We start from the raw sequence: 13,441 nt of genomic DNA, 5'->3' as shown, positions 1-13,441 counted from the left end.
AAACAAGCAAAATGAACAAAAAACATTGAATTCAATTCTTTCTGATTTTAGAAACTGCATTAAAGAAGGGGTGCACCGGTCCTGGAGATACTGCAATACCAGGTCAATGCGTGGAGTGGACAGAGCAAGCTCTTTTTCCATCTCCCTGTTCTAAAAATCCATTTAATATATGGTCCCCAGATAGGGGACGTATCAGATATTAAACTGATAAGAACAGATACTACACTTGATCTTAGCCAAAAGGCCGAGAAGCGATAACCAGAATTGGTTTCAAACTACGGAGCCACCCAAGGATCCTGAAAAGTCCATTTGTGGAGATGAGCTCCTGGACTCCCGTTAAGAAGACATGTTGTCAACCTCTAGATCCCGTACATGCCTGCACTTTTCGGCTTGCTGCTGCTGCAATCCACGCGTTTTAGATCTGCATAACTCCACCTCTTTAAACACAGCACCTTCACCCCCTACTGTTCCCACCCGCCTCAACACCGATGGAAGGGAGGAGAACCAATTAAGGCGGGGGGTGGGGTGGAACGAGCAGCTGTCTACCCTTAGCAGGAGGGCTCCTGATTACATACCTCTCCTGCTGCTGCTGCTGGCTGTCCAGCAGCAGACTGAAGGTGGCTGCTGCTGTGCACAGGTATATAAAGGCTCAGAGCCTATTATGACACGCGCAGCCAGCGTTCCATTGCCACATTCCATCTACTGCAGGCAGGATACCTGGCTGGCTGAATGTCGCTGAGAAGCTCACAGAGACCGCCATAAGCAACAGTTTAACAGAATGCCACAGACTAATCAACCAAACTTTTTGGGTTGGGTTCTCTTTTATAGTCTGCAGGCATTAAATGAAAGAAGTCAGTGTTCCAGCAGAAGGAGACAACGTTTCAGAAAAGGCATTGTAGCAAACCAAAAAAGAAATTTTAAGCGCAGCAGAGTAACCAGCGCACATACCTGTTAGCTCAGGTGAGTTTAAATGGCTGCTGTTGATAACAAGGGCATTTGCTAAATAGATGGTGTGTGTGCAACAATATACTGAAAGGTCAATTATATTGTGCAGCTTATCTCACCACCTGTAGTTATTTAGGTGAAAGCTCCAAAATGCTTGCCTAATATGTCTGTTTATCCAAAAGGAAGTAAAAATGGAGAGCTAGAAAGATAGCATTGCATCACATTACATGGCAATGCAATGCACAGTTGCTGAAGTTGAACCAAAATGAGCTTGTAATCTGGCTTCTGCAACTTTGAACATGAAAAATCCAATGAGGAGAAGAAAAGCAAAGCCAAAGAGTCCATCCCAAAATCCGACAAACAAGCAAAATGAACAAAAAACATTGAATTCAATTCTTTCTGATTTTAGAAACTGCATTAAAGAAGGGGTGCACCGGTCCTGGAGATACTGCAATACCAGGTCAATGCGTGGAGTGGACAGAGCAAGCTCTTTTTCCATCTCCCTGTTCTAAAAATCCATTTAATATATGGTCCCCAGATAGGGGACGTATCAGATATTAAACTGATAAGAACAGATACTACACTTGATCTTAGCCAAAAGGCCGAGAAGCGATAACCAGAATTGGTTTCAAACTACGGAGCCACCCAAGGATCCTGAAAAGTCCATTTGTGGAGATGAGCTCCTGGACTCCCGTTAAGAAGACATGTTGTCAACCTCTAGATCCCTTACATGCCTGCACTTTTCGGCTTGCTGCTGCTGCAATCCACGCGTTTTAGATCTGCATAACTCCACCTCTTTAAACACAGCACCTTCACCCCCTGCTGTTCCCACCCGCCTCAACACCGTTGGAAGGGAGGAGAACCAATTAAGGCGGGGGGTGGGGTGGAACGAGCAGCTGTCTACCCTTAGCAGGAGGGCTCCTGATTACATACCTCTCCTGCTGCTGCTGCTGCTGGCTGTCCAGCAGCAGACTGAAGGTGGCTGCTGCTGTGCACAGGTATATAAAGGCTCAGAGCCTATTATGACACGCGCAGCCAGCGTTCCATTGCCACATTCCATCTACTGCAGGCAGGATACCTGGCTGGCTGAATGTCGCTGAGAAGCTCACAGAGACCGCCATAAGCAACAGTTTAACAGAATGCCACAGACTAATCAACCAAACTTTTTGGGTTGGGTTCTCTTTTATAGTCTGCAGGCATTAAATGAAAGAAGTCAGTGTTCCAGCAGAAGGAGACAACGTTTCAGAAAAGGCATTGTAGCAAACCAAAAAAGAAATTTTAAGCGCAGCAGAGTAACCAGCGCACATACCTGTTAGCTCAGGTGAGTTTAAAAGGCTGCTGTTGATAACAAGGGCATTTGCTAAATAGATGGTGTGTGTGCAACAATATACTGAAAGGTCAATTATATTGTGCAGCTTATCTCACCACCTGTAGTTATTTAGGTGAAAGCTCCAAAATGCTTGCCTAATATGTCTGTTTATCCAAAAGGAAGTAAAAAGGGAGAGCTAGAAAGATAGCATTGCATCACATTACATGGCAATGCAATGCACAGTTGCTGAAGTTGAACCAAAATGAGCTTGTAATCTGGCTTCTGCAACTTTGAACATGAAAAATCCAATGAGGAGAAGAAAAGCAAAGCCAAAGAGTCCATCCCAAAATCCGACAAACAAGCAAAATGAACAAAAAACATTGAATTCAATTCTTTCTGATTTTAGAAACTGCATTAAAGAAGGGGTGCACCGGTCCTGGAGATACTGCAATACCAGGTCAATGCGTGGAGTGGACAGAGCAAGCTCTTTTTCCATCTCCCTGTTCTAAAAATCCATTTAATATATGGTCCCCAGATAGGGGACGTATCAGATATTAAACTGATAAGAACAGATACTACACTTGATCTTAGCCAAAAGGCCGAGAAGCGATAACCAGAATTGGTTTCAAACTACGGAGCCACCCAAGGATCCTGAAAAGTCCATTTGTGGAGATGAGCTCCTGGACTCCCGTTAAGAAGACATGTTGTCAACCTCTAGATCCCTTACATGCCTGCACTTTTCGGCTTGCTGCTGCTGCAATCCACGCGTTTTAGATCTGCATAACTCCACCTCTTTAAACACAGCACCTTCACCCCCTGCTGTTCCCACCCGCCTCAACACCGTTGGAAGGGAGGAGAACCAATTAAGGCGGGGGGTGGGGTGGAACGAGCAGCTGTCTACCCTTAGCAGGAGGGCTCCTGATTACATACCTCTCCTGCTGCTGCTGCTGCTGGCTGTCCAGCAGCAGACTGAAGGTGGCTGCTGCTGTGCACAGGTATATAAAGGCTCAGAGCCTATTATGACACGCGCAGCCAGCGTTCCATTGCCACATTCCATCTACTGCAGGCAGGATACCTGGCTGGCTGAATGTCGCTGAGAAGCTCACAGAGACCGCCATAAGCAACAGTTTAACAGAATGCCACAGACTAATCAACCAAACTTTTTGGGTTGGGTTCTCTTTTATAGTCTGCAGGCATTAAATGAAAGAAGTCAGTGTTCCAGCAGAAGGAGACAACGTTTCAGAAAAGGCATTGTAGCAAACCAAAAAAGAAATTTTAAGCGCAGCAGAGTAACCAGCGCACATACCTGTTAGCTCAGGTGAGTTTAAAAGGCTGCTGTTGATAACAAGGGCATTTGCTAAATAGATGGTGTGTGTGCAACAATATACTGAAAGGTCAATTATATTGTGCAGCTTATCTCACCACCTGTAGTTATTTAGGTGAAAGCTCCAAAATGCTTGCCTAATATGTCTGTTTATCCAAAAGGAAGTAAAAAGGGAGAGCTAGAAAGATAGCATTGCATCACATTACATGGCAATGCAATGCACAGTTGCTGAAGTTGAACCAAAATGAGCTTGTAATCTGGCTTCTGCAACTTTGAACATGAAAAATCCAATGAGGAGAAGAAAAGCAAAGCCAAAGAGTCCATCCCAAAATCCGACAAACAAGCAAAATGAACAAAAAACATTGAATTCAATTCTTTCTGATTTTAGAAACTGCATTAAAGAAGGGGTGCACCGGTCCTGGAGATACTGCAATACCAGGTCAATGCGTGGAGTGGACAGAGCAAGCTCTTTTTCCATCTCCCTGTTCTAAAAATCCATTTAATATATGGTCCCCAGATAGGGGACGTATCAGATATTAAACTGATAAGAACAGATACTACACTTGATCTTAGCCAAAAGGCCGAGAAGCGATAACCAGAATTGGTTTCAAACTACGGAGCCACCCAAGGATCCTGAAAAGTCCATTTGTGGAGATGAGCTCCTGGACTCCCGTTAAGAAGACATGTTGTCAACCTCTAGATCCCTTACATGCCTGCACTTTTCGGCTTGCTGCTGCTGCAATCCACGCGTTTTAGATCTGCATAACTCCACCTCTTTAAACACAGCACCTTCACCCCCTGCTGTTCCCACCCGCCTCAACACCGTTGGAAGGGAGGAGAACCAATTAAGGCGGGGGGTGGGGTGGAACGAGAAGCTGTCTACCCTTAGCAGGAGGGCTCCTGATTACATACCTCTCCTGCTGCTGCTGCTGGCTGTCCAGCAGCAGACTGAAGGTGGCTGCTGCTGTGCACAGGTATATAAAGGCTCAGAGCCTATTATGACACGCGCAGCCAGCGTTCCATTGCCACATTCCATCTACTGCAGGCAGGATACCTGGCTGGCTGAATGTCGCTGAGAAGCTCACAGAGACCGCCATAAGCAACAGTTTAACAGAATGCCACAGACTAATCAACCAAACTTTTTGGGTTGGGTTCTCTTTTATAGTCTGCAGGCATTAAATGAAAGAAGTCAGTGTTCCAGCAGAAGGAGACAACGTTTCAGAAAAGGCATTGTAGCAAACCAAAAAAGAAATTTTAAGCGCAGCAGAGTAACCAGCGCACATACCTGTTAGCTCAGGTGAGTTTAAAAGGCTGCTGTTGATAACAAGGGCATTTGCTAAATAGATGGTGTGTGTGCAACAATATACTGAAAGGTCAATTATATTGTGCAGCTTATCTCACCACCTGTAGTTATTTAGGTGAAAGCTCCAAAATGCTTGCCTAATATGTCTGTTTATCCAAAAGGAAGTAAAAAGGGAGAGCTAGAAAGATAGCATTGCATCACATTACATGGCAATGCAATGCACAGTTGCTGAAGTTGAACCAAAATGAGCTTGTAATCTGGCTTCTGCAACTTTGAACATGAAAAATCCAATGAGGAGAAGAAAAGCAAAGCCAAAGAGTCCATCCCAAAATCCGACAAACAAGCAAAATGAACAAAAAACATTGAATTCAATTCTTTCTGATTTTAGAAACTGCATTAAAGAAGGGGTGCACCGGTCCTGGAGATACTGCAATACCAGGTCAATGCGTGGAGTGGACAGAGCAAGCTCTTTTTCCATCTCCCTGTTCTAAAAATCCATTTAATATATGGTCCCCAGATAGGGGACGTATCAGATATTAAACTGATAAGAACAGATACTACACTTGATCTTAGCCAAAAGGCCGAGAAGCGATAACCAGAATTGGTTTCAAACTACGGAGCCACCCAAGGATCCTGAAAAGTCCATTTGTGGAGATGAGCTCCTGGACTCCCGTTAAGAAGACATGTTGTCAACCTCTAGATCCCTTACATGCCTGCACTTTTCGGCTTGCTGCTGCTGCAATCCACGCGTTTTAGATCTGCATAACTCCACCTCTTTAAACACAGCACCTTCACCCCCTGCTGTTCCCACCCGCCTCAACACCGTTGGAAGGGAGGAGAACCAATTAAGGCGGGGGGTGGGGTGGAACGAGCAGCTGTCTACCCTTAGCAGGAGGGCTCCTGATTACATACCTCTCCTGCTGCTGCTGCTGCTGGCTGTCCAGCAGCAGACTGAAGGTGGCTGCTGCTGTGCACAGGTAAATAAAGGCTCAGAGCCTATTATGACACGCGCAGCCAGCGTTCCATTGCCACATTCCATCTACTGCAGGCAGGATACCTGGCTGGCTGAATGTCGCTGAGAAGCTCACAGAGACCGCCATAAGCAACAGTTTAACAGAATGCCACAGACTAATCAACCAAACTTTTTGGGTTGGGTTCTCTTTTATAGTCTGCAGGCATTAAATGAAAGAAGTCAGTGTTCCAGCAGAAGGAGACAACGTTTCAGAAAAGGCATTGTAGCAAACCAAAAAAGAAATTTTAAGCGCAGCAGAGTAACCAGCGCACATACCTGTTAGCTCAGGTGAGTTTAAAAGGCTGCTGTTGATAACAAGGGCATTTGCTAAATAGATGGTGTGTGTGCAACAATATACTGAAAGGTCAATTATATTGTGCAGCTTATCTCACCACCTGTAGTTATTTAGGTGAAAGCTCCAAAATGCTTGCCTAATATGTCTGTTTATCCAAAAGGAAGTAAAAAGGGAGAGCTAGAAAGATAGCATTGCATCACATTACATGGCAATGCAATGCACAGTTGCTGAAGTTGAACCAAAATGAGCTTGTAATCTGGCTTCTGCAACTTTGAACATGAAAAATCCAATGAGGAGAAGAAAAGCAAAGCCAAAGAGTCCATCCCAAAATCCGACAAACAAGCAAAATGAACAAAAAACATTGAATTCAATTCTTTCTGATTTTAGAAACTGCATTAAAGAAGGGGTGCACCGGTCCTGGAGATACTGCAATACCAGGTCAATGCGTGGAGTGGACAGAGCAAGCTCTTTTTCCATCTCCCTGTTCTAAAAATCCATTTAATATATGGTCCCCAGATAGGGGACGTATCAGATATTAAACTGATAAGAACAGATACTACACTTGATCTTAGCCAAAAGGCCGAGAAGCGATAACCAGAATTGGTTTCAAACTACGGAGCCACCCAAGGATCCTGAAAAGTCCATTTGTGGAGATGAGCTCCTGGACTCCCGTTAAGAAGACATGTTGTCAACCTCTAGATCCCGTACATGCCTGCACTTTTCGGCTTGCTGCTGCTGCAATCCACGCGTTTTAGATCTGCATAACTCCACCTCTTTAAACACAGCACCTTCACCCCCTACTGTTCCCACCCGCCTCAACACCGATGGAAGGGAGGAGAACCAATTAAGGCGGGGGGTGGGGTGGAACGAGCAGCTGTCTACCCTTAGCAGGAGGGCTCCTGATTACATACCTCTCCTGCTGCTGCTGCTGGCTGTCCAGCAGCAGACTGAAGGTGGCTGCTGCTGTGCACAGGTATATAAAGGCTCAGAGCCTATTATGACACGCGCAGCCAGCGTTCCATTGCCACATTCCATCTACTGCAGGCAGGATACCTGGCTGGCTGAATGTCGCTGAGAAGCTCACAGAGACCGCCATAAGCAACAGTTTAACAGAATGCCACAGACTAATCAACCAAACTTTTTGGGTTGGGTTCTCTTTTATAGTCTGCAGGCATTAAATGAAAGAAGTCAGTGTTCCAGCAGAAGGAGACAACGTTTCAGAAAAGGCATTGTAGCAAACCAAAAAAGAAATTTTAAGCGCAGCAGAGTAACCAGCGCACATACCTGTTAGCTCAGGTGAGTTTAAATGGCTGCTGTTGATAACAAGGGCATTTGCTAAATAGATGGTGTGTGTGCAACAATATACTGAAAGGTCAATTATATTGTGCAGCTTATCTCACCACCTGTAGTTATTTAGGTGAAAGCTCCAAAATGCTTGCCTAATATGTCTGTTTATCCAAAAGGAAGTAAAAATGGAGAGCTAGAAAGATAGCATTGCATCACATTACATGGCAATGCAATGCACAGTTGCTGAAGTTGAACCAAAATGAGCTTGTAATCTGGCTTCTGCAACTTTGAACATGAAAAATCCAATGAGGAGAAGAAAAGCAAAGCCAAAGAGTCCATCCCAAAATCCGACAAACAAGCAAAATGAACAAAAAACATTGAATTCAATTCTTTCTGATTTTAGAAACTGCATTAAAGAAGGGGTGCACCGGTCCTGGAGATACTGCAATACCAGGTCAATGCGTGGAGTGGACAGAGCAAGCTCTTTTTCCATCTCCCTGTTCTAAAAATCCATTTAATATATGGTCCCCAGATAGGGGACGTATCAGATATTAAACTGATAAGAACAGATACTACACTTGATCTTAGCCAAAAGGCCGAGAAGCGATAACCAGAATTGGTTTCAAACTACGGAGCCACCCAAGGATCCTGAAAAGTCCATTTGTGGAGATGAGCTCCTGGACTCCCGTTAAGAAGACATGTTGTCAACCTCTAGATCCCTTACATGCCTGCACTTTTCGGCTTGCTGCTGCTGCAATCCACGCGTTTTAGATCTGCATAACTCCACCTCTTTAAACACAGCACCTTCACCCCCTGCTGTTCCCACCCGCCTCAACACCGTTGGAAGGGAGGAGAACCAATTAAGGCGGGGGGTGGGGTGGAACGAGCAGCTGTCTACCCTTAGCAGGAGGGCTCCTGATTACATACCTCTCCTGCTGCTGCTGCTGCTGGCTGTCCAGCAGCAGACTGAAGGTGGCTGCTGCTGTGCACAGGTATATAAAGGCTCAGAGCCTATTATGACACGCGCAGCCAGCGTTCCATTGCCACATTCCATCTACTGCAGGCAGGATACCTGGCTGGCTGAATGTCGCTGAGAAGCTCACAGAGACCGCCATAAGCAACAGTTTAACAGAATGCCACAGACTAATCAACCAAACTTTTTGGGTTGGGTTCTCTTTTATAGTCTGCAGGCATTAAATGAAAGAAGTCAGTGTTCCAGCAGAAGGAGACAACGTTTCAGAAAAGGCATTGTAGCAAACCAAAAAAGAAATTTTAAGCGCAGCAGAGTAACCAGCGCACATACCTGTTAGCTCAGGTGAGTTTAAAAGGCTGCTGTTGATAACAAGGGCATTTGCTAAATAGATGGTGTGTGTGCAACAATATACTGAAAGGTCAATTATATTGTGCAGCTTATCTCACCACCTGTAGTTATTTAGGTGAAAGCTCCAAAATGCTTGCCTAATATGTCTGTTTATCCAAAAGGAAGTAAAAAGGGAGAGCTAGAAAGATAGCATTGCATCACATTACATGGCAATGCAATGCACAGTTGCTGAAGTTGAACCAAAATGAGCTTGTAATCTGGCTTCTGCAACTTTGAACATGAAAAATCCAATGAGGAGAAGAAAAGCAAAGCCAAAGAGTCCATCCCAAAATCCGACAAACAAGCAAAATGAACAAAAAACATTGAATTCAATTCTTTCTGATTTTAGAAACTGCATTAAAGAAGGGGTGCACCGGTCCTGGAGATACTGCAATACCAGGTCAATGCGTGGAGTGGACAGAGCAAGCTCTTTTTCCATCTCCCTGTTCTAAAAATCCATTTAATATATGGTCCCCAGATAGGGGACGTATCAGATATTAAACTGATAAGAACAGATACTACACTTGATCTTAGCCAAAAGGCCGAGAAGCGATAACCAGAATTGGTTTCAAACTACGGAGCCACCCAAGGATCCTGAAAAGTCCATTTGTGGAGATGAGCTCCTGGACTCCCGTTAAGAAGACATGTTGTCAACCTCTAGATCCCTTACATGCCTGCACTTTTCGGCTTGCTGCTGCTGCAATCCACGCGTTTTAGATCTGCATAACTCCACCTCTTTAAACACAGCACCTTCACCCCCTGCTGTTCCCACCCGCCTCAACACCGTTGGAAGGGAGGAGAACCAATTAAGGCGGGGGGTGGGGTGGAACGAGCAGCTGTCTACCCTTAGCAGGAGGGCTCCTGATTACATACCTCTCCTGCTGCTGCTGCTGCTGGCTGTCCAGCAGCAGACTGAAGGTGGCTGCTGCTGTGCACAGGTATATAAAGGCTCAGAGCCTATTATGACACGCGCAGCCAGCGTTCCATTGCCACATTCCATCTACTGCAGGCAGGATACCTGGCTGGCTGAATGTCGCTGAGAAGCTCACAGAGACCGCCATAAGCAACAGTTTAACAGAATGCCACAGACTAATCAACCAAACTTTTTGGGTTGGGTTCTCTTTTATAGTCTGCAGGCATTAAATGAAAGAAGTCAGTGTTCCAGCAGAAGGAGACAACGTTTCAGAAAAGGCATTGTAGCAAACCAAAAAAGAAATTTTAAGCGCAGCAGAGTAACCAGCGCACATACCTGTTAGCTCAGGTGAGTTTAAAAGGCTGCTGTTGATAACAAGGGCATTTGCTAAATAGATGGTGTGTGTGCAACAATATACTGAAAGGTCAATTATATTGTGCAGCTTATCTCACCACCTGTAGTTATTTAGGTGAAAGCTCCAAAATGCTTGCCTAATATGTCTGTTTATCCAAAAGGAAGTAAAAAGGGAGAGCTAGAAAGATAGCATTGCATCACATTACATGGCAATGCAATGCACAGTTGCTGAAGTTGAACCAAAATGAGCTTGTAATCTGGCTTCTGCAACTTTGAACATGAAAAATCCAATGAGGAGAAGAAAAGCAAAGCCAAAGAGTCCATCCCAAAATCCGACAAACAAGCAAAATGAACAAAAAACATTGAATTCAATTCTTTCTGATTTTAGAAACTGCATTAAAGAAGGGGTGCACCGGTCCTGGAGATACTGCAATACCAGGTCAATGCGTGGAGTGGACAGAGCAAGCTCTTTTTCCATCTCCCTGTTCTAAAAATCCATTTAATATATGGTCCCCAGATAGGGGACGTATCAGATATTAAACTGATAAGAACAGATACTACACTTGATCTTAGCCAAAAGGCCGAGAAGCGATAACCAGAATTGGTTTCAAACTACGGAGCCACCCAAGGATCCTGAAAAGTCCATTTGTGGAGATGAGCTCCTGGACTCCCGTTAAGAAGACATGTTGTCAACCTCTAGATCCCTTACATGCCTGCACTTTTCGGCTTGCTGCTGCTGCAATCCACGCGTTTTAGATCTGCATAACTCCACCTCTTTAAACACAGCACCTTCACCCCCTGCTGTTCCCACCCGCCTCAACACCGTTGGAAGGGAGGAGAACCAATTAAGGCGGGGGGTGGGGTGGAACGAGAAGCTGTCTACCCTTAGCAGGAGGGCTCCTGATTACATACCTCTCCTGCTGCTGCTGCTGGCTGTCCAGCAGCAGACTGAAGGTGGCTGCTGCTGTGCACAGGTATATAAAGGCTCAGAGCCTATTATGACACGCGCAGCCAGCGTTCCATTGCCACATTCCATCTACTGCAGGCAGGATACCTGGCTGGCTGAATGTCGCTGAGAAGCTCACAGAGACCGCCATAAGCAACAGTTTAACAGAATGCCACAGACTAATCAACCAAACTTTTTGGGTTGGGTTCTCTTTTATAGTCTGCAGGCATTAAATGAAAGAAGTCAGTGTTCCAGCAGAAGGAGACAACGTTTCAGAAAAGGCATTGTAGCAAACCAAAAAAGAAATTTTAAGCGCAGCAGAGTAACCAGCGCACATACCTGTTAGCTCAGGTGAGTTTAAAAGGCTGCTGTTGATAACAAGGGCATTTGCTAAATAGATGGTGTGTGTGCAACAATATACTGAAAGGTCAATTATATTGTGCAGCTTATCTCACCACCTGTAGTTATTTAGGTGAAAGCTCCAAAATGCTTGCCTAATATGTCTGTTTATCCAAAAGGAAGTAAAAAGGGAGAGCTAGAAAGATAGCATTGCATCACATTACATGGCAATGCAATGCACAGTTGCTGAAGTTGAACCAAAATGAGCTTGTAATCTGGCTTCTGCAACTTTGAACATGAAAAATCCAATGAGGAGAAGAAAAGCAAAGCCAAAGAGTCCATCCCAAAATCCGACAAACAAGCAAAATGAACAAAAAACATTGAATTCAATTCTTTCTGATTTTAGAAACTGCATTAAAGAAGGGGTGCACCGGTCCTGGAGATACTGCAATACCAGGTCAATGCGTGGAGTGGACAGAGCAAGCTCTTTTTCCATCTCCCTGTTCTAAAAATCCATTTAATATATGGTCCCCAGATAGGGGACGTATCAGATATTAAACTGATAAGAACAGATACTACACTTGATCTTAGCCAAAAGGCCGAGAAGCGATAACCAGAATTGGTTTCAAACTACGGAGCCACCCAAGGATCCTGAAAAGTCCATTTGTGGAGATGAGCTCCTGGACTCCCGTTAAGAAGACATGTTGTCAACCTCTAGATCCCTTACATGCCTGCACTTTTCGGCTTGCTGCTGCTGCAATCCACGCGTTTTAGATCTGCATAACTCCACCTCTTTAAACACAGCACCTTCACCCCCTGCTGTTCCCACCCGCCTCAACACCGTTGGAAGGGAGGAGAACCAATTAAGGCGGGGGGTGGGGTGGAACGAGCAGCTGTCTACCCTTAGCAGGAGGGCTCCTGATTACATACCTCTCCTGCTGCTGCTGCTGCTGGCTGTCCAGCAGCAGACTGAAGGTGGCTGCTGCTGTGCACAGGTAAATAAAGGCTCAGAGCCTATTATGACACGCGCAGCCAGCGTTCCATTGCCACATTCCATCTACTGCAGGCAGGATACCTGGCTGGCTGAATGTCGCTGAGAAGCTCACAGAGACCGCCATAAGCAACAGTTTAACAGAATGCCACAGACTAATCAACCAAACTTTTTGGGTTGGGTTCTCTTTTATAGTCTGCAGGCATTAAATGAAAGAAGTCAGCGTTCCAGCAGAAGGAGACAACGTTTCAGAAAAGGCATTGTAGCAAACCAAAAAAGAAATTTTAAGCGCAGCAGAGTAACCAGCGCACATACCTGTTAGCTCAGGTGAGTTTAAAAGGCTGCTGTTGATAACAAGGGCATTTGCTAAATAGATGGTGTGTGTGCAACAATATACTGAAAGGTCAATTATATTGTGCAGCTTATCTCACCACCTGTAGTTATTTAGGTGAAAGCTCCAAAATGCTTGCCTAATATGTCTGTTTATCCAAAAGGAAGTAAAAAGGGAGAGCTAGAAAGATAGCATTGCATCACATTACATGGCAATGCAATGCACAGTTGCTGAAGTTGAACCAAAATGAGCTTGTAATCTGGCTTCTGCAACTTTGAACATGAAAAATCCAATGAGGAGAAGAAAAGCAAAGCCAAAGAGTCCATCCCAAAATCCGACAAACAAGCAAAATGAACAAAAAACATTGAATTCAATTCTTTCTGATTTTAGAAACTGCATTAAAGAAGGGGTGCACCGGTCCTGGAGATACTGCAATACCAGGTCAATGCGTGGAGTGGACAGAGCAAGCTCTTTTTCCATCTCCCTGTTCTAAAAATCCATTTAATATATGGTCCCCAGATAGGGGACGTATCAGATATTAAACTGATAAGAACAGATACTACACTTGATCTTAGCCAAAAGGCCGAGAAGCGATAACCAGAATTGGTTTCAAACTACGGAGCCACCCAAGGATCCTGAAAAGTCCATTTGTGGAGATGAGCTCCTGGACTCCCGTTAAGAAGACATGTTGTCAACCTCTAGATCCCTTACATGCCTGCACTTTTCGGCTTG

The 13,441-nt window shown here is 44.8% G+C and overlaps 11 non-coding genes across 11 annotated transcripts; all 11 read right to left on the bottom strand.

Moving 5' to 3' along the window:
• Positions 1-65: 65 nt before the first annotated feature.
• On the bottom strand, positions 66-256 carry LOC141177165 (U2 spliceosomal RNA). Its single transcript, XR_012253785.1, has one exon. It is a non-coding gene; the product is annotated as a U2 spliceosomal RNA (small nuclear RNA).
• Positions 257-1,368: 1,112 nt separating this feature from the next.
• Positions 1,369-1,559, bottom strand: LOC141177163 (U2 spliceosomal RNA). Its single transcript, XR_012253783.1, has one exon. It is a non-coding gene; the product is annotated as a U2 spliceosomal RNA (small nuclear RNA).
• Positions 1,560-2,674: 1,115 nt separating this feature from the next.
• Positions 2,675-2,865, bottom strand: LOC141177162 (U2 spliceosomal RNA). Its single transcript, XR_012253782.1, has one exon. It is a non-coding gene; the product is annotated as a U2 spliceosomal RNA (small nuclear RNA).
• Positions 2,866-3,980: 1,115 nt separating this feature from the next.
• LOC141177161 (U2 spliceosomal RNA) lies at positions 3,981-4,171 on the bottom strand. The gene has a single exon (XR_012253781.1). It is a non-coding gene; the product is annotated as a U2 spliceosomal RNA (small nuclear RNA).
• A 1,112-nt stretch (positions 4,172-5,283) lies between these two features.
• On the bottom strand, positions 5,284-5,474 carry LOC141177160 (U2 spliceosomal RNA). Its single transcript, XR_012253780.1, has one exon. It is a non-coding gene; the product is annotated as a U2 spliceosomal RNA (small nuclear RNA).
• A 1,115-nt stretch (positions 5,475-6,589) lies between these two features.
• Positions 6,590-6,780, bottom strand: LOC141177158 (U2 spliceosomal RNA). The gene has a single exon (XR_012253779.1). It is a non-coding gene; the product is annotated as a U2 spliceosomal RNA (small nuclear RNA).
• Positions 6,781-7,892: 1,112 nt separating this feature from the next.
• Positions 7,893-8,083, bottom strand: LOC141177157 (U2 spliceosomal RNA). Its single transcript, XR_012253778.1, has one exon. It is a non-coding gene; the product is annotated as a U2 spliceosomal RNA (small nuclear RNA).
• A 1,115-nt stretch (positions 8,084-9,198) lies between these two features.
• Positions 9,199-9,389, bottom strand: LOC141177156 (U2 spliceosomal RNA). The gene has a single exon (XR_012253777.1). It is a non-coding gene; the product is annotated as a U2 spliceosomal RNA (small nuclear RNA).
• Positions 9,390-10,504: 1,115 nt separating this feature from the next.
• LOC141177155 (U2 spliceosomal RNA) lies at positions 10,505-10,695 on the bottom strand. Its single transcript, XR_012253776.1, has one exon. It is a non-coding gene; the product is annotated as a U2 spliceosomal RNA (small nuclear RNA).
• A 1,112-nt stretch (positions 10,696-11,807) lies between these two features.
• On the bottom strand, positions 11,808-11,998 carry LOC141177154 (U2 spliceosomal RNA). Its single transcript, XR_012253775.1, has one exon. It is a non-coding gene; the product is annotated as a U2 spliceosomal RNA (small nuclear RNA).
• A 1,115-nt stretch (positions 11,999-13,113) lies between these two features.
• LOC141177153 (U2 spliceosomal RNA) lies at positions 13,114-13,304 on the bottom strand. The gene has a single exon (XR_012253774.1). It is a non-coding gene; the product is annotated as a U2 spliceosomal RNA (small nuclear RNA).
• Positions 13,305-13,441: the final 137 nt, after the last annotated feature.

Source organism: Phyllobates terribilis, unplaced genomic scaffold (assembly GCF_046119375.1).
Source record: "Phyllobates terribilis strain yellow unplaced genomic scaffold, ASM4611937v1 Scaffold_27__1_contigs__length_16484149, whole genome shotgun sequence".
Lineage (NCBI taxonomy): Eukaryota > Metazoa > Chordata > Amphibia > Anura > Dendrobatidae > Phyllobates > Phyllobates terribilis.
This window is presented reverse-complemented; position numbering and strand designations above follow the sequence as displayed.